Below are 25,683 nucleotides of genomic sequence, written 5' to 3'. Positions count from 1 at the left end.
CTCATTGGTCTAATCAGCCACAATAAAAATCTCTAAAATTCTCACCCTCAATAGCATCATCTCCAAAACTGAAGGACAGTGGCATTCTTCAAAACAGCCCTTAATTCGTTATTATTATTATTACTGATAATAATTGTGGTATTTTTTAAGTGCTTACTATGTGCCAGGCACTGTACTAAACTATGGGGTAGATACAAGGTAACTGGGATGGACTCACATGGGGCTCACAGGAGGGAGTGGGAGTAGAGGAAATGAGAGCTTATTTGGGGAAGTCCTCTTGGAGGAGATGGGCTTATAATAAGGCTTTGAAGGTGGGGAGAGTGATGGTCTGTCGGATATGATGTGGGAAGGCAGGCCAGGGCAGAGGCTGAGACTTGGGCAAGAGGAAGGTGGTGAGATAAGTAAGATCAAGGTACAGAGAGTAGGCTGGCATTAGAGGAGCAGTGTGTTTGCAGGCTGGGTTATAGTAGGAAATCTGAGAGGTAAGGTTGGAGGGGGCAAAGATATTTCTGGTCTTCATAGTGTTCCTTCTGGACATTTATTTCTGTTCCCAGCTCACTCGAGTTCCTTTGTCCTTCGTCCCCCAGCACATGCCATGGGTGGATGCTCTATCTCAAAGACATTGTGAAATCGGCTAGCTTCTCATGAAAAACTTTAACTTTAATATGCTAAGGGACCTAATTCCTAATTGTTCACCATTGCCTTTGTAATCCATGGACTCACGCTATGGAAAATGGTGTTGATTTTAGCTTGGAGAGATAGGGAGGGAGTGAAATGCTTTTAAAACATTAGGGTAAATTGGGGGAAGAATGCTTTAGAGAAGATTTCAGGTAAAGTCCAACAGTCAAGAGCCACCCTTTCCTGTCTTCCAAACCGCTACCACATTAGTACAATCACTCCTCCTATCCCGCCTAGATTACTGCATCAGCCTCCTTTCTGACCTCCCAACCTCTTGCCTCTCCCCACTTCAGTCCATACTTCACTCTGTAGATTATCTTTCTACAGAAACGTTCAGGGCATGTCACTCCCCTCCTCAAAAATCTCCAGCGGTTGCCTATCCGCCTCCATATCAAACAAAAATTCCTCTCTCTTGGATTTAAAGCTCTCCATCACCTTGCCCCCTCCTACCTCACCTCCCTTCTCTCCTTCTACATCCCAGCCTGCACACTCCACTCCTGTAGCGCTAACCTTCTCACTGTGCCTCGATCTCGCCTGTCTCGCCGCTGACCCCTGGCCCACATCCTACCTCTGGCCTGGAACGTCCTCTCTCCTCAAATCCTCCAGACAATCACTCTTCCTCCCTTCAAAGTCCTACTGAAGGCTCACCTCCTCCAAGAGGTCTTCCCAGACTAAGCCCCACTTTTCCTCAGCTCCCACTCCCTACCATGTCACCCTGACTCTCTCTCCCTTTGCTCTTCTCTGCCTCCCTGCCCCACAGCACTTATGTATATATGTGTATATGTATATATCTATAATTCTATTTATATTGATGCCTGTTTACTTGTATTGATGTCTGTCTTCCTCCACTCTAGACTGTGACCCCATTGTGGGCAGGGATTGTCTCTCTTTACTGTTATATTGTGCTTTCCAAGTGCTTAGTACAGTGCTCTGCACACAGTAAGCATTCAGTACATTCGACTGACTGACTGAATGAATGAATGAAGAGTCACTATAAAAATATGTCCCAAAGCTGATAAACTGCTAATCTAATGTTTTGATAACCACTGAAAAGAAGATTGGGTTTGAGTATTTCATTCAGGCATTGACCCAGTTTGGGGCAGTTATCTAGGTTTTTTTAAAAAAACTCCAATCTAGCTTTGGTTTAGATGACAGATTTTTGGATATTAGACCTTCTACTGTATCTCTGTTGCAAAGAAAGAGCACAGAGGCAGAATACCTTAAAGCAGGGGTCAGCAGTTATTTTGGCCTGTAGGCTAATTGGTATATTGTGAAGGAGCTACAGGGGGGTGAACAGTGAAGAGTGGGAAGGGGGGGCTGCAATTCTGGAAATGCAGTCATTTCCATCCACCAGGCTGACTCTGAGTTGCCTGCAGATACAATATACCCCCTAAACATTGCTGGTCCCAGGGAAAAAACATCTATAGCTGTACTGGAGTGAGATAGGAGTTGTGCAGGCGAAAATAACAGGCTCAGTCAGTCTAAATCAAGCCCACGGGCCAAATTAAATGGTTTAGTTAGCTTGGCCTAGTGGAAAGAGCATAGATCTGGGAGTGAGGGGACCTGGGTTCTAATCCAGGCACCACCACTTGCCTGCCATGTGACCTTGGGCAAATCACTTTAAAATGAAGACTAAGTACCTGTTCTCCATCTCCTTTAGACTGTGAACCCCATGAGGAACAGGGACTGTGTCTGACCTGATTACCTTGTATCTAACCCAGTGCTTAGTACATAGTAAGTGCTTAACAAACACCAAAATTATTATTGCTGTCATTGTTATTATTATTGTTGTTATTATTATTAGATCCAATCCACAGGGTGTATATTGCCCACACCTGGTCTAGAGAATAGAGTGCACTAGACGGGGTTTATCTAGGCTGCCAAACAAGTTTCTAAACATCTCTCTGTTTCTCTTTTCTCCATCTGTAACAATGCCCCTCCCGGCCTCCCTTTCTCCCAGGAATACTCTGAATTTAAGAGATAATGGATGGGACAGCAGTTTGAGCATTTACGAAAAATAGTGCTTTATAAATCCAAAGTCTTACTGTGTTATTACTGTAATCCCAGACCCACACTTGTCTTTGATATAAAGTTTTCCCTTATTCGATGTTGCGACATAATAACTGAGAAGATAGACCCCTCTGCCCTTCATTAAGGACGGCTGTATCCAGGGCACTGTCAACACCTTCTAGTGTTTGGCATTCCTTTCTTGTAAGAAGCATGCTAGAACTGGGAAAATTGTAGTGCTGCTTTCTAAGGATACACAGTTGCATTTTCCCAAGTTGCCACTTTGCGACTCTCTTTTTTGTTTGAGGATTTCTTTCCCTTTATTCCTTGCCTGTGCTCTCCTCCCCTTTGGGATCCATTGGATTCAGTGTCTTGCACTGACACTGGGAGGCTAGCTTTTTACACAGATGAGTCCCCCTTGAGGTGAGGGGGGTATTCTGTAGACGGCTGTTTTCTGAAACTAGTCTCTGAAATGGCTTTCCTGTACCCATGCCAGGTAAATGGTGTTAGGCCACAGTTATCTCAGATTTTCTTGCATTGTTTCAAATTTAAATGTCTATCAACTCGGTTGTACTGTACTCTGCCAAGTGGTTAGTACACTTCTCTGAACACAGGAAACACTCAATGAATACCACTGATCAATTGAATGATACTCAGTTGGTCATCCTTGAGGTGCTGAATGTGAGCTTTAGCTAAACAAACCCTTTCTGGATTTCTTACAGTTGATACCTAGGATCTACAGGTCTTTCTCTCCCATGGAATTGCTCCTGTGTTCGAAAAACTAGGACCAACTTTTGGCAAGGATTTCCTGATGGCTGTCACCTTATGTGATTCTTGGCCAAGATAAGCAACAGTTGTTGTCTTATGCTGTCGAGTCATGTCCAACTCACAGTGATGCCATGGACACATCTCTCCCAGAACGCCCCACCTCCATCTGCAATCGTCCCGGTAGTGTATCCATAGAGTTTTCTTGGTAAAACTACAGAAGCGGTTTGCCATTTTCTCCTTCTGTGCTGTAAACCTGAGCCTCTGTCCTCATCTCTCTCCCATGCTGCTGCTGCCCAGCACAGGTGAGTTTTTACTTGTAGCAGATTGCCTTCCATTCACTAGCCGCTGTCCAAGCTAGGAATGGAACAGATATGCCTCTGCTTGACTCTCCCTCCCACAGTCGAGACTGGTAGAGTATTGGAAATTCTCCAGGTGGGACCCTGAGATGTAAGCAACAGTAGCGGGATGGTAAATCTCCAAAGTTCATAATAGTTCTCTACTGCCCGTGAAGCTTTTATAGGAGTCCCAGTAAGACCTAGCTAAAAAAAATGGACAGAAGGAAGTCTATTTTTGTTCCCTTTTCCTGCTCCTGAGCTGGTAAGTAATTAGGAGATAAGGAACATGGCCTACTGGAAAGAGCACGGACCTGGAAGGCAGAGGACCTGGGTTCTAATTTGGGGTCCGCCATTTGTCTTCTGTGTGGCCTTCGGCAAGGCGCTATGCTTCTCCATTCCTCAGTTACCTTATCTGTAGAATGAACATTAAATCCTCCTCCCTCCAACTTAGACTGTGAGCCCCATGTGGGACAGGGACTGTGTCTAACCTGATTATATTGTATGCCCAGTGTTTAAAACGACACCTTACACGTAGTAAGTGCTTAAGAAATACTATTAAAATAAAATAGGGGACAATAAGTCAGAGTCTCCCCTCCTGCTCAATAGCTATGGTTGAGTTGACTGGGCTTCTTCAGCACTAGCACGAGACCCTAGTAGGGAAGGAGTGTAAGATAATTTTTTTTTTCCAAAGCCTAGGCACCTCATGAAGAGAGCAGCCGGGGTGACTGCTGGTTGGCTTTTCTTAATGGTGTAGAAAGGAGAATGGTTCTGTTTTGGACCAAGATTTTTGCAGGGGAGTTCTTCTTCACACACTGTTTTTAGCAGGATACTAATGTGGTACCCCTTTAACAGCTACCTAGTAACATTCCAGGGCAATTGAGGGCATCAAACAATCTATGATATTTATCGAGTGCTTACTGTGTGCAAAGCACTGTGCTAAATGATAATAATAATAATAATAAATACGATACCTGTTAAGCACTCACTATGTGCCAAGCACTGTTCTAAGCAGTGGGGTAGATACAAGTTAATCATGTTGGATACAGTCCCTGTCCCACATGGGGCTTACAGCCTCAATGCTTAAGAGAATACACTACAACCCTACAACAGAGTTGATTGACTCTGGTAGAGTTAGTAGATGTGAAGGGCAGAGCCCCAAATCTGCATGAAATCAAAGTGGAAAGTTTTAGATAGGCAAAAGGAAATTACTCTGCAGCACAGAGTCTAACCTGCTAAAATGGACTTTGGCTTCGTTGGAAAATGCCCGAGGGTTACTTAGAAGGAGAAAGATCCCATAACTGGGTTTCCTATGAATAAGAGGAAAAAGAGAATACATCAAAGAAGGACACTGGACAATTTGAGACCAATAATGGAGTTTGAGTAGAAGGGTTAGTCCTCAGTTTTGGATAGCCATAAACCTAATCCAGGTTTTTGGTTACCTTCCATCACCTTGATTTCCTGGGAAATTTGAATAGGAGCTACTAGACCATATCTCAGAACTACAGCCCAGGTTCTGAGGAGAAATAGACAAAAAGAACCAAAGTGCCCCACTCTTTGCCTACCCCAGCTCCAATCCTACAGCTAAATGGAAAACAAGAATGAAAAAGTTTTGTTTTGGCCACCTGGGGACTGCTGTTGAAGCTCATTAAATTAAATGGCTTTGCTTCCATTAAAACCAAGTACCTATACTGGTCCGGCTAGAAACACCATCAGGATATGATTCACAGTCTCCAGTTCAAACACAATAAATGGGCAAGTTGCAATGTTCTGGGTGGCCAATTTCTGAGTCACTCATCAGCCTTCTCTACTGTCTTTACATTTTTGCAGTGTGATGTTTCTGTGTGGCCTGTCAGTGACGGACTGATTGTATCATTTCTGGGAAGCATGCCCTGCAGAAGCATTGAAATAAAAGTCCCCAATCATTAGTTTCTTTTGTGATTTTTGACTTCCAAGGCCATTTTGTCACAACATTCAGGGAGCAGCCTGGTGTTATGGGGGGAAATGACATCAGAAGTTGAGGTGAACCACCAGGAATAACCCACTTAGGGCAGAAGCAAGTCTTCTGTACAGAAGTAGAGGAGAGGGCGTGGGGTGGGGGTGCTCACTATCTTCCTTGGTTTTTCACAAGCTAAGACATGCTTGATAGATACTCTGGGATTTATTCTGGGGTATGTTTGTGTGGATGCGTGTGTGTGTTTGAGCAAAATTTGTTTCTGGTGCTCCTGTGTCTGTGTCCTGCCGCCTACTTCCTTTCTTCCTTCCTCCCCTTCCCCCTTCCTTTTTTCCTTTCTTCCTGGATAGCCTAATTCCTTAGCTAGCCTTTTCCTCTCCCCCTAAAGCTAGGATCACTGACTCCATCTCCACTAAAGGCCTGCCCTATCTCGCTCCTCGGAAAACATTACTAAGTACTCTGACAACTTCTTTAACAGCAGCAAAGGAAAGACTGACTAACAGGTTCTTAACCAAGAGGATCACACAGGTGGGTTTTTTTTGAGTGATTCAGCTAAAGAAGAGAAAGATAGAAACCTCTGACTGCACCCTGCCTAGTTTTAATGGAATTTGACACCTACAGACATAGATCTCCTACAGTATCCCCCACCTCCATTCTCTGCACAGTGCCCACCTTCCTCCCTTATGTTACTGTGGGTGCTACACTGATTTATAGGCACTTTCAAACACAAAACTCCCTTTACCCATCCACCAATACTTCACTTTAATTCTACCACCATCTAAGGCCCTTGGATACCAATGAAGACCTTCCCCCTAGCTGGTAGCCCATACAAGATGACTACAATCTACCTTTATGAAAGAGTTCCAGTAGACAAACTCTAATTTTGCACTATGGATGTATTGGTTTATTGTCCATCAAGGTTAGTTTAATCTGGATGGCAATCAATCAATCGATCAATGGCATTTATTGAATGTTGACTTTGTGCAGAGAACTGGACTAAGTGCTTGGGAGCATATAATACAATTGAGTTGGTAGACATAGTCCCTGCCATACAGAATCTTACAATCTAGTGCAGGAGATCAATTTTAAAATAAATTACAGATGGGGAAATGGCAGAGTATATGTACGTAAGGACTGTGGAGTGATTGCAGCTCTGTGTTGCAATGTGAATGTTCTTCAGGGATTTTTTTTTTCTTCCGCATATTTTGGCTCTTGTTTCAAGTACCTCTGGGAAGATTGTGTGGGACCCTCTGGTTTTATGCTGTGGTCTATGACTGTGAATTATATCCTGTCAGATTTTCAATAATTTTCCAATGAACATGGTCACTTTACACTAGAAACACAGCTTCAAAAATCATTATCAGAGCATCAGAAAAGTTCTATTACATTTTAGTAGGTAAGTACTTGGCTTCAACTACCATCTCTTTGCAGATGATTCCCAAATCTACACTTACAGCTCTGCCCTCTCTCTTCTGCAGTCTCATATTTCCTCCTACCTTCAAGGCATCACTACTTAGGTGACCCTCAGACATGGCAAACATAACATGTGCAAAGCAGAACTCCTCGTGTTCCCACCCAAACCTCTTCCTCCCCCAACTTTCCCATCACTGTAGACAGCACCACCAGGCTCCCTATCTCACAAGCCGATTATGTTGGTGTCATCCTAGCCTCGCCTCTTTCATTCAACCCCCATATTGACTTTATCACCAAATCCGTTGGTTCAACCTTCACAACATTGCTAAAATCCACTCTTCCCTCTCCATCTCAAACTACTACCATGGTAATCCAAGCACTTACCCTATCCTGCTTTGTTTGCTTCATCAGCCTCCTTGCTGACCTCCCTGCCTCCTGTTTCTCCCCGCTCCATTTAGGTGGGGAGTGTCTCCAAGTGGCTTGTAGCTCACCTTCCCAGACTTGGGTTCACTCTTGCTCTGGTAGCTTTCCCAGACTAGGTTGCCTCAGGAGTAAAACTTCCCCATGGCATGCCAGGTGCAGGGGGGCTTATTGATAGCCAGAGGACACCATTTGCAGGACTTTCTTTCTCGCCCATCTTGTGGTGCCTGACCCAAGCTAGCGTTTAAACTAGGACTTTCTCACTTCCCATATGCTGTGTTGCCTCTCCAAGACAATTGGTAGAGGGGTGGAGGGAGTTAAACCTGCACCAGTGGGATGAGCCAGCTTGGTGGGAGCTTCTCAGCTGGGAAAAGAATTTGTAAGACAAGTCTAGCCTGCAGAAAGCACTAATTGTCTAAGATAAGAGGAGTTCCTAGGGGCAGAAGGCTGACCCTGCAGTTATGCCATCTTGCCAAATTGCAAATTATCTTTAACCAGTGAAATGCTTATGTTAATTAGACAGATGGACCTAGGTTACCCAATAAAATGCCTACATTAGAAATATTAAGGATAAACCTTCCTTAAGAGTTGTTCATCTGGGTTTATTCATTCCTTCATTCATTCACTCAATCGTATTTATTGAGCGCTTACTGTGTGCAGAGCACAGTACTAACCACTTGGAAAGTACGATATGGCAACAGATAGAGACAATCCCTACCCAACAACGGGCTCACAGTCTAGAAGAGGGGAGACAAACAACAAAAACAAACAAGTAGACAGACACCACTAGCACCAAAATAGATAAATAGAATTATAAATATATACACATCATTAATATTTAATCCCATGTGATTATAAATTATATATAATTATTTATTTATATTAAGGTCTGTCTCCACCTTTTAGACTATAAGCTTGTTGAGGGCAGTGAATATGTCTAGCAACTCTGTTTTACTCTCCCAAGTGCTTAGTACAGTGCTCTGCACACGGTAAGTGCTCAATGAATACCACTGATTATGACAATACCACTGATGATGATGTTGATAAGACATTTGGTGAATATGCTCCAGTATCTACTTATCCTCAGGATGACATCTTGTTCCCTCGGAAAAGACTGTAAAAGCTAAGGCAGTGGAAATTAAGTGTAAGGGAGGAGGAGGAGGAAGTCAACTCCTCCTACTCCCTCCTCTTTGGGGTGTTGAATCCCTGGATCTTCACGGAGCCTGGGCCCTGACTGGCCTCTCAAGAAGAGAGGCTGGAGCCAAGCTACAGGGAGAGAGAGGGTGCAGGATGACCCTTTCCCCAAACTGAGGGGCTAATAGGGGAAGTATGGCGGTAGCCTAGGTTCCTTCCCAGGCCCTGATCCACCCCAGTGTTATTACAGTGGCTGCCCTTGCTGTCCTCCATGGGTCCTAGTTTGGCCAGTTTTTGACAAAGCTCTGCGCTTTACATCTAGAAGAGCAGCAAAGCAACTCAGCTCCTGTCACAGACAGCAGCCAGGGAATCAGTTGCCTGTGTGGTCATGGGCCAACTGGGAGACATGCAGGAGAATCAAATCACCTGGAAAGAAAGCCATCTGCACAGGCATAACTCAATAGACTCAGTTCAGCTCCTTGCTGATTTTGAACTGGGAGAGTAACGTGTGGTTTCTCCGTCGCCTTTGTGTTTTGAGAAAAAATGGGGTTGGATATGTTTCTGTGGTTAAGGCACACCTTTATTCTTGAATTTATTTGAAGCTAGCATTTGTTTTGTGCTGGACAGACAAAATCAGCAAGAGGTAATTTTTTCCTACACTGGTTGCACTAAAGCTGGAGGCATTTCTCCCTCTGAAATCCTTTGGTTGCCTTAAATTGAATATGATCACTTCAAGCTTGCTTTTGTGAACGGGTCTTACATTTGAAAAAATTTACATCTGTTGGAGAAGGTGTAGGGATTGATCGCCTTTGGGGTTATAGTCAGGATCGGCTCTTGAGTTTTGAATTGTGGTACTATTTGCCCTGAGAAATACACAGTTTAGTTCCTGCTTATTTGTGAATGGATTGCAAAGTGATGTCTTCATGTTTTTCTGGGTATCTCTCATGCTGCATGAATTATTGACCGGTTGTTTCATTCCATCAGGTGAATTTTGCTGCTGTCTGTATGAAGAGAACCCCTAGGCGAGAATTCCCTTCTGAAATTTTAGTTGAAAAACATGGATGGACTCAAAGAGGAAAATGTTCTTTGTAATTGGGATGATTTGTTCTTCTGTTAATTATCTTTTTCCCCCAACATTCCCAAAGGTGCCAGTGCCCATTATGTACTATGCTAATAGCCTATAAAATTTGCATTGAAAGAATATAAAGCTTTGCTTGAATTATTCAAGCATATTAAAGAATCTAGGGCTTGTAAACAATTTTTCGAGCTTATTTAAAAACAACCAGTTAGATGTTGCTGGAGACCGGGCTTTCGTAGGCTTGTTTTGAATCTTGCCTTTTGCATTCAAACCCAGAACAGTCTTGCATCCCCTTAGGCACTTTCAGGTCGAATCTACCAAAATGAAGGGGAGAACTGAGGCAATTATCGACATAATTTCCCCCCACCCCCATACTCTTTGCCCCCAATAATTTGTATATTTCAGGCCAAAAGTTTAACCTGAAGTATCCAGATAATTGAGGTCAATGTGCCTTTTGGCGGGGACCTTCAGTTACCTAGGGAATTTGTATAGGTGATTCTGATAAGGCAGAAATTATCTTTTCTCCAGTGATTTGGTAATTTTCTCAATTCTCCACTTACATTCAGAGGCCCCAGACCAGGCTTGGACTGGGGGGTTATGATGGGAAAAATTCCACTAAAGGCACAGATTTGCTAGAACTATGCTAGAAAATTCCCAGGTACTTCAGGCCTCCAAATACCTTTCAATCTTATTAACGGATATTTCAGGTCAAAATGCCCAGATAATTGAGAACAATGTACATTTTTTGACGGAGCTAAAGTCTTCTGGTCTCTGCCGCTATCAGCCTTATGTCTCCTTTTCCGTTACTGGGCACTGAGATGGACAGAATCCCAAATTGCCCACTCTCCAATTACCCCGTGCAGCTGCTCTGCTGCAGGATTGCACTGCCTGTAACATGCTCAGAACCCCCGAAATGGATGGAACTGCACTGAATTCTGACTACTTGTCCTTCCACCTGTAAAATGCCCAGTGAGTCTCCTGTTGTATTTCCCGAGTATTCAATACAGTGCACTGCAACTCTGTTACTGAGTAAATGCCATTTCTATGGCTACTATCTAAAATTCCATCTTGGGTGAGGGCGGCCAGGGTGGTGACCACCATGGCTGCCTCTACCAGTAGTGAAATGGCCTGGAGCATTACCAGGAGGATTCCACACCAGCCAGAACGAGATACCTCCGGAGACAAACCTGCATCAGTGGCAGAGTGGTAGAAACTTTCATTTCCCCAGCCTATTCTCTCTCTTTTCTGCATCACGTATGCACTTAGGTCTATACCTCTTAGGTTCTTTGATACTGGCTTAGTCAAAAGAGCACAGGCCTGGGATTAGAATCTACATCCTCCGACTCCCAGGCCTGTGCTCTTTCCACTAGACCAGTTGCCACTTGCCCGGTGTGTGACCTTGGGCAAGTCACAACTTCTAAGTGCCTCAGTTCCCTCATCTGCAAAATAGAGATTCAATACCTCTTCTACCTCCTACTTGGCCTGTGAGATCCATGTGGAACTTGACTATCTTCTGCCTACCTCAGTATTTAGCACAGTGCTTGGCACATAGTAAGGGCTTAACAAAAACCACAATTATTATTATACTCAGCTCACCCCACTCCCACAGACTGTGCTTACCCTTATACCCGGTTGCTTCCCCCATCTGTTATTTAATAATAATGATGATAATAATAATAATAATAGCATTTGTTAAGCACTTACTTTATGCCAAGCACCATAGTAAGCACTGAGGTGGATAATAATAATATTTGTAAAGCAGTCTGTGCCAGGCAGTGCACTAAGCACTGGGGTGGTTACAAGCAAATCAGATTGGATACAGTCCCTGTCCCACGTGAGGCTCCCCATTTTGCAGATGAGGTAACTGAGGCACAGAGAAGTTAAGTGACTTGTCCAAGGTCACATCATCAGACAAGCAATGGAGCTGGAATTAGAACCCATTCCTCCTGAAGATACAAGAAAATCGGATTGGACCCAGTCCCTGTTTCACATGGGATTCACAATCTTAACCCCATTTTACAGATGAGGTAACCGAGGTACAGAGAAGTTAAGTGACTTCCCCAAGGTCACATCGCGGACAAGCGATGGAATGGGATTAGAACCCAGTTCCTTCTGACTCTCAGGCCAGTGCTTGATCCAGAAGGCTATGCTGCCTCTCTCATTGATTTTACTGTCTATCTCCCCCCACAAGATTGTAAGCTCATTGAGTAGCAGCATGGTTTAGAGGAAAGAACACAGTCTGGGGAATCAGAGAACCTACCATCCGTCTGCTGTATGACCTTGGGCAAGTCACTTAACTTCTCTGTACCTCAGTTTCAGCTTCGGGAAAATAGGGATTCAATATCCTGTTCTCCCTTCCATTTAGTCTGTGAGCCCTACTTGGGGCAGGGACTGTGTTTGACCTTATTACCTTATATCTATCCCAATACTTAGTAAAGTATTTGGTACATAGTAAGTGCTTACACGTACCACAGTTATTATTACTGAGGGCAGAGATCATGCCTATGCATTCTACTGTACAGGGCTCTGAACATGGCAAGTGCTCAATAAATAAAATTGATCAACCCAGCAGAAGCAGTGGGCATGATCATCATGGCAGCTTCAGGGGACGAGCAGGATGACTTTTCTCTACATTTACCTGCCGTTGCTGGAGGCTGTTGCCGAAAGTTTGACTAGGCAATTGTGCCATTAGGATGGCTGCTGGTGACACTTGCGACTGTCAGACAAGGACACAAACATGATGTCAGATACGTTGTGCTGGGCATTCAGCGAATGCCCAATTTCACCCGATCTCAGAAGGTTTCTCCAGTGGCCACTTGACCCCTACTGGCTCCAGAGCTGAGGTGTTCACTTCCCAGGTCCATGGGAACTCAGGTGCCTTATCCGAGCTGTGGAACTTGGCAGTGTGAGCCATACCAAGTGCTTAGTACAGTGCTCTGCACTCAATAAATGCGACTGAATGAATCAAGGGCAACCTGAGTGATGAAAATATGAAATCAGGCACAAAGGCGTCTGCTATTTGCTTCATTCATTCATTCAATAGTATTTATTGAGCGCTTACTATGTGCAGAGCACTGTACTAAGCGCTTGGGATGAACAAGTCGGCAACAGATAGAGACAGTCCCTGCCGTTTGACGGGCTTACAGTCTAATCGGGGGAGATGGACAGACAAGAACAATGGCAATAAATAGAGTCAAGGGGAAGAACATCTCGTAAAAACAATGGCAACTAAATAGAATCAAGGCAATGTACAATTCATTAACAAAATAAATAGGGTAACGAAAATATATACAGTTGAGTGGACGAGTACAGTGCTATGGGGATGGGAAGGGAGAGGTGGAGGAGCAGAGGGAAAAGGGGAAAAAGAGGGTTTAGCTGCAGAGAGGTAAAGGGGGGGTGGCAGAGGGAGTAGAGGGAGAAGAGGAGCTCAGTCTGGGAAGGCCTCTTGGAGGAGGTGAGTTTTAAGTAGGGTTTTGAAGAGGGGAAGAGAATCAGTTTGGCGGAGGTGAGGAGGGAGGGCGTTCCAGGACCACGGGAGGACGTGGCCCAGGGGTCGACGGCGGGATAGGCGAGACCGAGGGACAGTGAGGAGGTGGGCGGCAGAGGAGCGGAGCGTGCGGGGTGGGCGGTAGAAAGAGAGAAGGGAGGAGAGGTAGGAAGGGGCAAGGTGATGGAGAGCCTTGAAGCCTAGAGTGAGGAGTTTTTGTTTGGAGCAGAGGTTGATAGGCAACCACTGGAGTTGTTTAAGAAGGGGAGTGGCATGCCCAGATCGTTTCTGCAGGAAGATGAGCCGGGCAGCGGAGTGAAGAATAGACTGGAGCGGGGCGAGAGAGGAGGAAGGGAGGTCAGAGAGAAGGCTGACACAGTTGTCTAGCTGGGATATAACGAGAGCCTGTAGCAGTAAGGTAGCCGTTTGGGTGGAGAGGAAAGGGCGGATCTTGGCGATATTGTATAGGTGAAACCGGCAGGTCTTGGTAAAGGATAGGATGTGTGGGGTGAACGAGAGAGACGAGTCAAGGATGACACTGAGATTGCGGGCCTGAGAGACGGGAAGGATGGTCGTGCCATCCACGGTGATAGAGAAGTCTGGGAGAGGACTGGGTTTGGGAGGGAAGATGAGGAGCTCAGTCTTGCTCATGTTGAGTTTTAGGTGGCGGGCCGACATCCAGGTGGAGACGTCCTGGAGGCAGGAGGAGATGCGAGCCTGAAGGGATGGGGAGAGGACAGGGGCGGAGATGTAGATCTGCGTGTCATCTGCGTAGAGATGGTAGTCAAAGCCGTGAGAGCGAATGAGTTCACCGAGGGAGTGAGTGTAATGGAGAACAGAAGAGGGCCAAGAACTGACCCTTGAGGAACTCCAACAGTTAAAGGATGGGAGGGGGAGGAGGCTCCAGCGAAGGAGACCGAGAATGACCGGCCAGAGAGGTAAGAGGAGAACCAGGAGAGGACGGAGTCCGTGAAGCCAAGGTGAGATAAGGTATGGAGGAGGAGGGGATGGTCGACAGTGTCAAAGGCAGCAGAGAGGTCAAGGAGGATTAGAATGGAGTAGGAGCCATTGGATTTGGCAAGAAGGAGGTCATGGGTGACCTTAGAGAGAGCAGTCTCGGTAGAGTAGAGGGGACGGAAGCCAGATTGGAGGGGGTCTAGGAGAGAATGGGAGTTAAGGAATTCTAAGCATCGATTGTAGTCGACTCGTTCTAGGATTTTGGAAAGGAAGGGTAGTAGGGAGATAGGGCGATAACTGGAGGGGGAAGTGGGGTCAAGAGCGGGTTTTTTTAGGATGGGGGAGACGTGGGCATGTTTGAAGGTAGCGGGGAAGGAGCCATTGGAGATTGAGTGGTTAAAAATAGAAGTTAAGGAAGGGAGGAGGGCAGGGGCGATGGTTTTAATAAGGTGAGAGGGAATGGGGTCCGAGGCGCAGGTGGAGGGGGTGGCACTTGCGAGGAGGGAGGAGATCTCCTCTGAGGATACTGCAGGGAAGGATGGGAAAGTAGGGGAGAGGGTTGGTGGGGGGGAGGGGAGAGGCGGAGGGGTGACTTTGGGGAGCTCAGACCTGATTGTGTTGATTTTCGTGAGGAAATAGGTGGCCAGATCATTGGGGGTGAGAGATGGGGGAGGGGGAGGAACAGGGGGCCTAAGGAGAGAGTTAAAGGTCCGGAACAATCGGCGGGGGTGACAGGCATGGGTGTCGATGAGGGAGGAGATAGAAGCTTCTATCTAATGGGACAGACCAGCTGGAAACTAAACTGCCTAATATAAAAGCAGACAACTGGTCACCCTAGTCTGGGGAGGGGTTAGGGTGGGGAGGGGAAATTTGTTAACTCTGCCTATGTGCCTCTAGCTCTATGTGTATGTGAATGTTTATGTGTGTCTCTCCCTCTGTATCATACTCTACCTTCCTCAATCTGCTTCCTCCTCCCCATCTGCTCTGCCCTCTATCTCTCTCTCCTCATTGTTTTTCTCTCCAACTTTCTCTGCCTTTCTTTGTTTAGCCTAGCGGCTTTTCTTTCTCCCTTATTTTTAGACACTTTACCCATCCCCTAAACACCCTGCTTCCATGGAATGTCATCCCATCCTCCAACCCCATTCCTTGCCCAACTTTGAGCTCCCAAAATATGGACACATTAAATATTTATTATGGCTTACACACTTAAATGCATGGTCATGAGACATTTTCTGTTAATACAACTTTTGAACTCAGCAGGTCTAAAACTACACTCCTTATAGGAATTTCCTTTGAAACCCTTTTCCATGGCTAAAACCCACCAGGCTCGCGATTACTGTCTGCATTATTCAGTACTCTAAAAGTACCTTAGTTATAGGCTTCCCTAGAGCCTGGGGGGTCCAACAGTAAGCCATTATCCACATGCAGCTAATTGGCCACAACATACAGTGTTGAAATTGAAGCAAAGGGGAGTAGAGGAGAAGGGAGGGAAAGAAGAGACTGCTGGAAATAGCTGGTAAGAACAGGGTTTGCGGCAGGATTTTTTTGGCCAGAAAAGTTTTCATACTGGTTAGGTTACCTGTGTAACTACTCAAATCAGCCCCGGCTCCTGAGTTCACGCAGCATCCTGGTGGAAGACCCAGAGATGTTTAAATGTTCATTCTGCATGTTTCATCAGCAACTCAGAGCCTGGGAAATTAAGTGGGTTCAGATAGGAAGATTGTGAGCAAATCGGGCTCCAAGTGTAGTCTGACCTGCTCCTAAAGTGAAAATGCTTGATACTTTCATCTGAACCCTTCTCCTCCCTCTCTCCCTCAGCTATAACTCCATAAGCTCTTCTCCCTATCCGGCTCCTTCCGCCTCCCCAATGCTGAGGTGCTGCTGTCCCTGCTAAAACTCTGAGAAATGGCAGCTCATCAGGATATCAATGGTGTTTACTGAGCACTCAGTGAGCAGAACATTTTATTAAGTGCTTGGGAGAGTACAATATAGTGGATAGACAGGATCCCCATCTCCTCTGCTGGCTCTCTGCTGTGATGCTGGGTGTAGTCAGGAGCCAAAGGCATTCTGGGTTGCCAGCAAGAAAGAGGAGGATAAAGAGGAGAATAAAGAGAAAACTGCCAGCAGGGATCAGGGCTACCAACTCTACAGTGTTCTGCCCATTACAACCACTCAATCTTCAGCTTCACAGCATTTATGTACATATTTGTAATTCATTTTAATGTCAGTCTCCTCCTTTGGACTGTAAGGTCCTTGTGGGCGGGGAACATTTCTACCATTTCTGTTGTACTGTACTCTAACAAGTGCTTAGTAAAGTGCTCTGCCCCCAGTAAGTGCTCAATAAATGGCATTATTTATTGAGCATGGGAAAGGACTGAATTGCCAACAGCAAGTTCTCCTGCCATGTATTTATGTTTGCCTGGTCCTGAAGTTGCAGTGAGCTTTATAAAGCCATTGTTGGGGAGGACCAGGCTGGAAGAGAGGCTTTTCATAGAGGAACCTGGGTCACACACAGCAAGAATTAGCTAAATAAGGTCTAAAAATCAAACTCTGGCAGAGAAGTAACAACTGCTCATTGGTTGCTACAGATATTGTGCCTATATTTTGTATCCTGGAGCAAAGACGGTGACCCAGCAGGCATAAGTTTTGTTCTTTTTGGAACTTCTATCAAGCCCAAACACTCTAAGTGGCCTAGCAACCTTCATTTTAACCTCATTGCTGTAAAGCAACGTGTAATCCACATGCTCATCAAATGAAAAGGAAGAATAACAGCAGATGAGTGCAGAGAAGGCATGAACTATCTTTTATCTCTATATTTCTCAGTTGCTACGTCATGTCAGATGAGTCCAAAATTGCTTGGTTTCTTGCAGTCATTTCAGGGAACCTAAAACCCACATTTTTAAAAACATCTAGAGACAGCATTGCAGTTAAAGTACTTCTATGTCCACAGACAGCAGCACTGGTGTTAAAATGCTTCCATTATCCTGGTTTATTTGCAAACAGCTCATATTGGGTGGAGTATGTAGCATTTCAGCTCATCTTTAGGGCCAGATGCAGCAAGCTATTTGAAGCATTCAAGAGATTGATTATCCTTCCATGTATACAGTACTTTTCTTCCAAGATGATTCATGTATGTGATCATTTATCATCAACAGGATTTGGGTATTTTTTTTGTATTATAAACTGGTGTATTCCAATCTGGAATAAGCGAATCCTGCAAAATAATAATGATTATGGTATTTGTTAAGCGCTTACTGTGTGCCGAGCACTGTTCTAAGCGCTGGGGTAGATACAAGGTACTCAGGTTGTCCCACGTGGGGCTCACAGCCTTAATCCCCATTTTACAGATGAGATAACTGAGGCACAGAAGAGGTAAATGACTTGCCCACGGTCAAACAGCAGACAAGGGGCAGAGCCGGGATTAGAACCCACGACTTCTGACTTCCAAACCCGTGCTCTTTCCACTAAGCCATGGGAAGCTTCTTATACAACTCCCAGGCTTTTCATAAGCAGCTTCCATTTTCACAAGTCCTCCCATTCCATTTTCAAGTTTAGGCGATACTCAAAACAAGAACCACAACAATGGCTCCTTCTGTACAGCAGTTATAAAAGAATCTTTTATTTCCCACAGCCAGCCTTTCTAATTCAGCTGTTGCCCATGGGGTAAACAATGATTTATGCCAGGTAAGTAGTAGAGAATGCTGAATTCATTCCTTTCATCTCCTGAGTATCTACCTCCTGGGTAGAGAGGAGCTAGAAGGATCAACTGTGTGAGTTGGTCACTTTTTGTACTTATTTAAAGCCTGTGGGAAATGACCCATTTACCATACTCTCTGTCTACCCCATGAATCCTCCTAACCACTTTCCCAGAGCTTCTTTATTTTCCAACCCTGCACTCTCTCCCATTCCTTCCTCTCCCCCTGGATGGGCTCTGCCAAAATCTTCAATCAATCAATCAATTGAATATATTGAGTACTTGCTGTGTGCAAAGCACTGTACTAAGCACTTGGGAGAGCTCAATATAACACAGTTGGTAGATGTGTTCCCTGCCCACAGTGAGCTCACAATCGAACAGCATGGCTTAGCAGAAAGAGCCCAGGCCTGGGAGTCAGAGGTTGGGGGTTCTAATCCCGGCTTGACCACTTGTCTGCTGTGTGACCTTAGACAAGTCACTTAACTTCTCTGTGCCTCAGTTACCTCATCTGTAAAAATGGGGATTAAAAAATGTGAGCCCCATGTGGGACAATCTGATTACCCTGTATCTGCCCCAGCACTTAGAACAGTGGTCTGCACATAGTAAGCACTTAACAAATACCATTATTATTATTATTATTATTATTAGAAAGATCCTAGCAAATTGGAAATGAGAGGGTATTATCAATAATATGAACAAAAATAATTGTGGTATTTGTTAAGTGCTTTGTTATGTACCAAGCGCCACAATAAATGTTGAGGTAGGTACAAGATAATCAGGCGGTTCACAGTCTAAGTAGGAGGAAGAAAAAGTACTGAATCACCATTTTACAGTTGAGAAAACCGAGGCACAGAGAAGCGAAGTGACTTACCCAAGATCACATAGCAGGCAAGTGGCAGAGCTGGGATAGATCCCAGGTCCTCCGACTCCTGGGCCCAGGCTCTTTCCATTAAGCCAGACTACTCTGCTAGGTAACACAACCCACCAAAAAGTGATATACTTTACCCAAACTGTAAGCTCCTTCTGGAGAGGAAACATGTCTACCAACTCTGCTATATTGTACTCTCCCAGTATAGTAAGCACTCAGTAAGTACCACTGTTTGATTGATTGAAGTTATAAGCATACCTAAGATGAAAACACTGCTCTCATCACTCAGCCCACGGTTCTTTCCATAAGACTTATGTAGCTCCCTGCTGTCCAAGCTGCAGTTTTCTTTCATGTCTGAGGTTTTTCTCATAAGGTTCAGAAAAAGTAATGGTGAAATTTAAATCTGTCATTTCATTTGTCATTTAAAAAAACCCAAACAACTAAATCACAGAGACATCCTCGTGAGTTGTCTCTCCTGCTCAAATTGGGTTCTCGATTCAATCTACAGATATTGCGTGTGGCAAAGTCTTGGGCAAGCAAAACAATGTCCTTTGTAAGATGGCATTAGGAGATCCTGCTTTTTATATGTTCTGACACAGGTGGTTAGAACAGTAGGAATAGTATTTATTGAGGCCCCCTTGGGTGAAGTGCCCTCTAGTAGGTACTTGGGAAAAGTACAAAACAAAGTGACGTTCCCTGTCCACAAGGAGCAGCGCGGCTTGGTGGAAAGGGCACAGGTTTGGGAGTCAGAGCATGTGGGTTCTAATCCCGGTTTTGCCACTAGTCTGCTGTGTGACCTTGGGTAAGCCACTTAACGTCTCTGTGCCTCAGTTACCTCAACTGTAAAATGGGGATTAAGACTGTGAGCGTGAGCCCCACGTGGGACAACCTGATGAGCTTGTACCTTCCCCAGCGCTTAGAACTGTGCTTGGCACATAGTAAACACTTAACAAATACCGTAATTATTATTATTATCATCACAGGACATTTATACTCTAATGGGGAAGACAGAGAAATATTTAAAAATAGAGTCTTTAGGGATGACACCAGAGCTGCTTTCTCTTTTAGAAGCTTAATCCTTAATGACATCCATATGACCAACTAGGCTTGACTTAACTCAACTGAGTCCTTGGGCATTATCAAAGGGCCTGCAGGAATGGTGGGGTTTCAGAGGAGTGAGTAGAGAGCCCAGATGTCCTGCAAATGGCAATGGTGACTCAAGTTGGCCTAGGATGTGAGGCTGGTGGAGCTAGCTGCAGATGCAGAACAGATGCAGCCTCTCTTGCAAAGGTGGCAGGAAGATGTGTTACTCAACTTCCTCCTTTCTGGCCCCAGGGCTTGCAGAAGTTGCTTTTCATGACAGGTGTCTATTCCTCTGCCTTGACTTGACCAAGATTATATATATGCTATGGAAGTGGGGTGGGTTTAATACCTAAGTGCTTAGTGGCTGGGACTAAGGGCATAGAGAAAATAGTGTGGGCAATGAGAGGTTTGTTAGGGGAGACTTCTTGGAGGAGACGTAATTTTAGTAAGGCTTTGTAGATGGAGAGGGTGTCGATCTGTCAGATATGAAAGAGGAAGGAGGGTATGAGCAAGGAGCCAGTGGCAAGAGAGACAAGAGCTAAGCACATTAAATTGGTATTAGAGGAGTGAATTCTGTTGGCTGGGTTAGGGGGGGAATGGGGTGAGGATAAATAGGAGTAGAGAGCTGATTGAGTGCCTTGGATCTGATAGTGAGGAGAAATGGATAAGCAAGTGCTGGAAGTGTTTGAGGAGTGGGGGCACACTCACAGAATGACTTTCTTTTTAGAAAAATGATCCAAGCAACAGAGTGATCCAGTATGGACTGGAGAGGGGAGAGGCTGGCAGCAGGGAGATCAGAGAGGAGGCTGATGCAGTAGTCAAGACAGGATATAATGAGTGTTTGGGTCACTATAGTGTCAGTTTGAATGGAGAGGAAGGATCAAATTCTGGAGATGTTGTCGAGATAGAATAGAAAATATTAATGAGTGATTGCATATGAGGGTTGAAGGAGATAGCTGAGTCAGAGACAGTGTCAAGGTTGTGGGCTTGAGAGACGGAAGATGATAACGTGGACCACAGTGATGGTAGAGAAGCAGCGTGGCTCAGTGGAAAGAGCATGGGCTTAGGAGTCAGGGGTCATGGGTTCTAGTCCCGGCTCCGCCACCTGTCAGCTGTGTGACTTTGGGCAAGTCACTTAACTTCTCGGTGCCTCAGTTACCTCATCTGTAAAATGGGGATTAAGACTGTGAGCCTCACGTGGGACAACCTGATTATCCTGCTCAGCACATAGTATGCGCTTTAACAAATACAAAAAAAAAGTTGAGAGGAAGAGAGATTTCTGGAGGGAAGATGAGGAGTTCAGACTGGGTATATTGAGCTTGAGGTTATGGCGAGACATTGGGGGAGAAATGTCCTGAAGGGAGGAGGAAATGCATAATTGTGAAGAAGGGGAGAGGTCAGAGCTGGAGATGTAGATTTAGGAGTCATCAGCACAGAGTTGCTAGCTGAAGCTGTGGGAGTGAATGAATTCTTCAAGGGAGTGCTTGTAATGGAGAATAGAAGGGGAACCAGAACTGAACCTGGAGGGACTCACATAGTAAGGAGGTGGGAAGTAGAGGAGGAGCCAGCAAAAGAGAAGGAAAATGAGAATTCAGAAAGGTAGGTGAACCAGGAGAGGACAGTATCAGAGAAACCAAGGATTGAACGTGTTTCCAGTCGAAGGAGGTGGTTCACAGTACCAAAAGCAGCTGAGAGGTCAAGGAGAATTAGGCCATAGTAGAGACCATTGGACTGGGCATGGAGGAGGTTACTGATGACTTAGGAGAGAGGGTGGCGTTTCAGTGGCGTGTGTTTGTGGGGGGGGGGGTGGCAGGGCAGAGAGCAGAAGCCAGATCGCAAGGGGTGAAGAAGAGAATTAAAGGAGAGGAAGTGGGGGATGTGGGAGTAAACAACTCATTCAAGGAATTTGGGCAGGAATAGTAGGAGGAAGATGGGGCCATAGCTGGAAGGTGCATTGGGGTCTTTTTTAGGAAAGGAGATATTTGGGTGTGTTGAAAGTGGAGGGGAAGGAGACATGGAGATTAGATTAGATTAGATTAGTCGATTAGACTGTAAACCCGTCAAACGGCAGGGACTGTCTCTATCTGTTGCCGACTTGTTCATTCCAAGCGCTTAGTACAGTGCTCTGCACATAGTAAGTGCTCAATAAATACTATTGAATGAATGGAGAGTGAGCAGTTAAAATAAGTGTCAGGGAGGGAAGAGGGTACAGATGAGCAGTTTAGTAAGGTGGAAAGGGATGGGACTGGGGGCTCAGTAAATCTACACTCCATCATAGAAATGGAATAAAGCATCTTTGACTAAGTTGTTCTCCCCACAATCAGCTTCCTTTTAGTACCATATGTTTAAAGGCAGATTGCAGGCCGGAGAGACTGGAGGCCTGTATCTGCACACAGAGAGGAACCTTTAACTGTCAGTGCCCTGAATGGGATTTAATGAAAATTCTCTGTGGGGGACGAAAGAATCTCCTGCTTCACAACCAGAAGCCCATGAAAAAAGAGCAAGTTCAGAATAAAAGAGCAGTTTTAGAATGAATTACTGATATGATTAAAGTGATTAGTGATGAAAATCTCAATTTTCTAGTCAGCTGCACATTTAAGAAATGAAGCTGTGAATCATGGGGTACTTCTTGAGTTTTTACTTGTTTTGGGGAAAAATATTATGTCCTACTCAATGAACATTTTAAATCTATACTACCCAGAGCAAATGAAAACACTGTGGAGGAAAAGTATGACTACGACTCTTATTTCTTCAAAAAAATTTAACTATTTCATTCATTCAATAGTATTTATTGAGCGCTTACTATGTGCAGAGCACTGTACTAAGCGCTTGGGATGAACAAGTCGGCAACAGATAGAGACAGTCCCTGCCGTTTGACGGGCTTACAGTCTAATCGGGGGAGACGGACAGACAAGAACAATGGCACTAAACAGCGTCAAGGGGAAGAACATCTCGTAAAAACAATGGCAACTAAATAGAATCAAGGCAATGTACAATTCATTAACAAAATAAATAGGGTAACGAAAATATATACAGTTGAGCGGACGGGTACAGTGCTGTGGGGATGGGAAGGGAGAGGTGGAGGAGCAGAGGGAAAAGGGGAAAATGAGGCTTTAGCTGCGGAGAGGTAAAGGGGGGATGGCAGAGGGAGTAGAGGGGGAAGAGGAGCTCAGTCTGGGAAGGCCTCTTGGAGGAGGTGATTTTTAAGTAAGGTTTTGAAGAGGGAAAGAGAATCAGTTTGGCGGAGGTGAGGAGGGAGGGCGTTCCAGGACCGCAGGAGGACGTGACCCAGGGGTCGACGGCGGGATAGGCGAGACCGAGGGACGGCGAGGAGGTGGGCGGCAGAGGAGCGGAGCGTGCGGGGTGGGCGGTAGAAAGAGAGAAGGGAGGAGAGGTAGGAAGGGGCAAGGTGATGGAGAGCCTTGAAGCCTAGAGTGAGGAGTTTTTGTTTGGAGCGGAGGTCGATAGGCAACCACTGGAGTTGTTTAAGAAGGGGAGTGACATGCCCAGATCGTTTCTGCAGGAAGATGAGCCGGGCAGCGGAGTGAAGAATAGACCGGAGCGGGGCGAGAGAGGAGGAAGGGAGGTCAGAGAGAAGGCTGACACAGTAGTCTAGCCAGGATATAACGAGAGCCCGTAATAGTAAGGTAGCCGTTTGGGTGGAGAGGAAAGGGCGGATCTTGGCGATATTGTATAGGTGAAACCGGCAGGTCTTGGTAACGGATAGGATGTGTGGGGTGAACGAGAGGGACGAGTCAAGGATGACACCGAGATTGCGGGCCTGCGGGACGGGAAGGATGATCGTGCCATCCACGGTGATGGAGAAGTCTGGGAGCGGACCGGGCTTGGGAGGGATGATGAGGAGCTCAGTCTTGCTCATGTTGAGTTTTAGGTGGCGGGCCGACATCCAGGTGGAGACGTCCCGGAGGCAGGAGGAGATGCGAGCCTGAAGGGAGGGGGAGAGGACAGGGGCGGAGATGTAGATCTGCGTGTCATCTGCGTAGAGATGGTAGTCAAAGCCGTGAGAGCGGATGAGTTCACCGAGGGAGTGAGTGTAAATGGAGAACAGAAGAGGGCCAAGAACTGACCCTTGAGGAACTCCAACAGTTAAAGGATGGGAGGGGGAGGAGGCTCCAGCGTAGGAGACCGAGAATGATCGGCCAGAGAGGTAAGAGGAGAACCAGGAGAGGACAGAGTCCGTGAAGCCAAGGTGAGATAAGGTATGGAGGAGGAGGGGATGGTCGACAGTGTCAAAGGCAGCAGAGAGGTCAAGGAGGATCAGAATGGAGTAGGAGCCATTGGATTTGGCAAGAAGGAGGTCATGGGTGACCTTAGAGAGAGCAGTCTCGGTAGAGTGGAGGGGACGGAAGCCAGATTGGAGGGGGTCTAGGAGAGAATGGGAGTTAAGGAATTCTAGGCATCGATTGTAGACGACTCGTTCTAAGATTTTGGAAAGGAAGGGTAGTAGGGAGATAGGACGATAACTGGAGGGGGAAGTGGGGTCAAGATCGGGTTTTTTTAGGATGGGGGAGACGTGGGCGTGTTTGAAGGCAGAGGGGAAGGAGCCCTTGGAGATTGAGTGGTTAAAAATAGAAGTTAAGGAAGGGAGGAGGGCAGGGGCGATGGTTTTAAGAAGGTGAGAGGGAATGGGGTCCGAGGCGCAGGTGGAGGGGGTGGCACTTGCGAGGAGGGAGGAGATCTCCTCTGAGGATACTGCAGGGAAGGATGGGAAAGTAGGGGAGGGGTTGTTGGGGGGGGGAGGGGAGAGGCGGAGGGGTGACTTTGGGGAGCTCAGACCTGATCGTGTTGATTTTCGTGAGGAAATAGGTGGCCAGATCATTAGGGGTGAGAGATGGGGGAGGGGGAGGAACAGGGGGCCTAAGGAGAGAGTTAAAGGTCCGGAACAATCGGCGGGGGTGACGGGCATGGGTGTCGATGAGGGAGGAGAAGAAGCTTTGCCTGGCGGAGGAGAGGGCAGAGTTAAGGCAGGAAAGGATAAATTTGAAGTGTGTGAGGTCGGCTTGGTGCTTGGACTTTCGCCAGCAGCGCTCAGCAGCTCGAGCATAGGAGCGTAGGAGGCGGACGGAGTAGGTGATCCAGGGCTGTGGGTTAGTGGCGCGAGAGCGGCGGAGGGAAAGGGGGGCGAGAGAGTCGAGATGAGTAGAGAGGGTGGAGTTGAGAGCGGAGACCTGATCGTCGAGAGTGGGAAGAGAGGACAGGGCGGCAAGGTGAGGCGAGATGCTATTGGAAAGACGGATGGGATCGAGAGAGCGGAGGTCTCTGTGGGGCAGTAGCGAAGATTTGCAGGGGGAGGGAGTGTGAGAGATGAGGCAGGTGAGAAGGTTATGGTCCGAGAGAGGGATTTCAGAGTTGGTGAGTGAGGAGATAGTGCAGCGGTAGGAGATGACGAGATCGAGGGTGTGACCGAGTCGGTGAGTGGGCGCGGTATGGTGGAGGAGGAGGTCGGCAGAGTCGAGGAGGGATAGCAGGCGGGTGGCAGAGGAGTCGTCGGGTACATCCGTATGGATGTTGAAGTCTCCAAGGATCAGAGTGGGCAGAGAGAAGGAGAGAAGGAAGGTGAGAAAGGGGTCAAGGTGGTTGAAGAAGTCGGAGGTGGGACCGGGAGGGCGGTAGATGACGGCGACAAGTAACTGGAGTGGGTGGTAGAGGCGAATGATATGGGCTTCGAAGGAGGGGAAGGAGAGGGAGGGGGGAGGAGGGATAGTGCGGAAGCGGCATCGGGGCGAGAGGAGGAAGCCGACGCCTCCTCCCTTACCGGTGAGTCTGGGGGAGTGGGAGAGGGAGAGGCC

General features: G+C 46.3%; 1 non-coding gene across 1 annotated transcript; it reads right to left on the bottom strand.

Annotated features, from left to right (window-relative positions):
• Window positions 1-3,765: 3,765 nt before the first annotated feature.
• LOC114808499 lies at window positions 3,766-3,903 on the bottom strand. Its single transcript, XR_003756347.1, has one exon. It is a non-coding gene; the product is annotated as a small nucleolar RNA SNORA7 (small nucleolar RNA).
• Window positions 3,904-25,683: the final 21,780 nt, after the last annotated feature.

Source organism: Ornithorhynchus anatinus, chromosome X5 (assembly GCF_004115215.2).
Source record: "Ornithorhynchus anatinus isolate Pmale09 chromosome X5, mOrnAna1.pri.v4, whole genome shotgun sequence".
NCBI lineage: Eukaryota > Metazoa > Chordata > Mammalia > Monotremata > Ornithorhynchidae > Ornithorhynchus > Ornithorhynchus anatinus.
This window is presented reverse-complemented; position numbering and strand designations above follow the sequence as displayed.